At 35.4% G+C, this 2,207-nt stretch overlaps 1 long non-coding RNA gene across 1 annotated transcript; it reads left to right on the top strand.

Moving 5' to 3' along the window:
- On the top strand, nucleotides 1–2,207 carry LOC140965490 (uncharacterized). The gene is made up of 3 exons (XR_012173095.1): nucleotides 1–29; nucleotides 197–307; nucleotides 2,149–2,207. It is a non-coding gene; the product is annotated as an uncharacterized lncRNA (long non-coding RNA).

The following is a 2,207-nucleotide window of genomic DNA, read 5'->3' as shown; positions in this document are numbered from 1 at the left end:
CCGCGTTGTACCCAACTTCCCGAAGCCAGGTTTACGCATCATTCGGGCGGTTATGTTGTTTACTCGAATGGATTTATTTTCTTGATGTTATCCGAGAGATTTTCCGGTTCAAGATTCTATTTTTCACGCCTTTTCGTGGTGTGTTTTCGTTTGGATTCTAATGATGTTTTTTTCCCCTCTGATGGGGTTCTGCCAGGGATAATGTTTCAGGATATTACCACACTTTTGCTCGACCCGAAGTCCTTCAAAGACACTGTTGATATGTTCGTTGAGCGCTATAAAAGCAAGAACATTTCTGTCGTTGCTGGTACATGTTTGATTTTTGTCTTCTTGCCTTTATTTCCCGCGAATTTTACTTTCCTTTTCCTTCGCTTACTGTTGTTTTTGCTGTGTGGTCCTGTCAGATCTAAAATTTTCAGTTTCATCTACGGCGGGCAGAGATTTTTCTCTGGTTTTGTTTGTCGTCGAGTCAATCCACTCTAGCTGTAGGTATTTATTATTATAGATTGGCTACATGAATGGATTGGAGTGGAAGGAAATGACAGTTCTTTTTGGAAGTTAATGCCTGCAATTTTTTTCCCTGAGAATTATTTGTAAATTTCTGGAGTAAATATTTGTGGAACTGGGTTGCGGTAGGGGAAGTGTGATTGTTGAGCACAATGGGGCTGTTTTGATGAATATTTATTTATTTTCATGAACAATGGATATGAGCGGTTCAGAGTGATGAATGGAGATGTGCTGCTTCAATCTATTTTGGAGATTAACGATTAAATGGTGGTGGTTGTTGGTGTAGTGTGGGTTTCCAAAACCCAAATTTTTATAATAAGGGTGTAGGTCCCGGCAATGGTGGGTTTATATTTTATTCTATTTTACTATATTTTATTTTATTTATTGTTGGTTCATTCTTGCAATACGATGGTGTGGTAATGGGGATTCACTGTGTCGTGTGTTGATGTCGAGCCTCAATATATGGGAATACATATAATGATTGTGAACTATGACTGGTTATATTTGAGTGGCATTGTGTTTTAGTTAGAAATAATGATGATCAATTATTGGTGGAAAGATTGTTCAGGAGGTCCAAAGTCCACTTTATTTAGTTGCCCCTTTGTCTCTTTCCGCTGGTAATGGTTCCACTGTTATACAGTGGTTGATGAAACTTTGTGTTAACTTTGTAAAAGCGGTAATGAGTAATGCTACATTTCTTAGTTTTATCTTTTTGCCGTTTTTCGGGATATTGTCGCCGTGGTTGTGGATTCAAGTGAAAAAGTATGATGTTACGATGTAATTAAGATTCTTACACCCGTAGTATTTTAAGGGTGTTTTGTGACTCTCTGTTATCTTTGGCATAATGTTATTATATGAAAACCATCCACTTATTTTTTATAATACCGAGAGAACATTTTATGTTTGTTGATATTTTGTTCTGTTGGTTGGTAGAACCTTCTGTGTGTACCATATAGATTTTAATTAAGGCTGATCGACACCTATGTCTACTCCTTATTTTGTCTTTACGTGGATCTACTATTATTGTCAGTTTCATGCATTTGTGAAAGTCAGACATTTACGAATCTTCACCCACCAACTTTATATGAACTGGACTGAAGTTTAGTAGATTTTGTAGGCAAAAAATACTATTAATTGGTTGTACTTGTACAAGCTTCTGTTAATTGAATGTGCATAGTCTCTTTTCAATAGCAAAGGCATGAAATAATAAAGAAAAGCATGCTATTTTAGCTAGGGGGAATTGCTAAATAATATTTTTGTAAGTAAACATATTCATTTTTTTGGAGTTTTTAATTTTGTTTTAGATAAAGTAAGATATTAAGTGGACTGATTAATATAATTGAAGTTTTGCAGGCTAGTAAGTTTTATATTGTTATAAAACTGTCTACTTTGATTCCATGTCTGCAGAATGCTTAATTTTTCTCTCTCTCAACTCTTAAGTTATATTTGATGATAATTGCAATCCTGCATTTACTTAATTATTCTTGCCAATGAGGGATCTTAAAAGGTTAACTGTGAAATTAATGTATCAAAATGTGAACCCTTTTGATAAAGTTCCAATTTGCCATCTATATTCCTCTGCGTGGACAATGGCGGCACATCTTTCTCGTATCCTTTTTTATGCAAGTTTTTTTCACTCAGGGATCGAGGCACGTGGATTTATATTTGGTCCTCCTATTGCATTAGCAATTGGAGCAAAG

Source organism: Primulina huaijiensis, unplaced genomic scaffold (assembly GCF_012295235.1).
Source record: "Primulina huaijiensis isolate GDHJ02 unplaced genomic scaffold, ASM1229523v2 C13287575, whole genome shotgun sequence".
NCBI classification, from domain to species: Eukaryota; Viridiplantae; Streptophyta; class Magnoliopsida; order Lamiales; family Gesneriaceae; genus Primulina; species Primulina huaijiensis.
The sequence above is the reverse complement of the archived record's forward strand: the minus strand, read 5'-3'. Positions and strand labels throughout refer to the sequence as shown.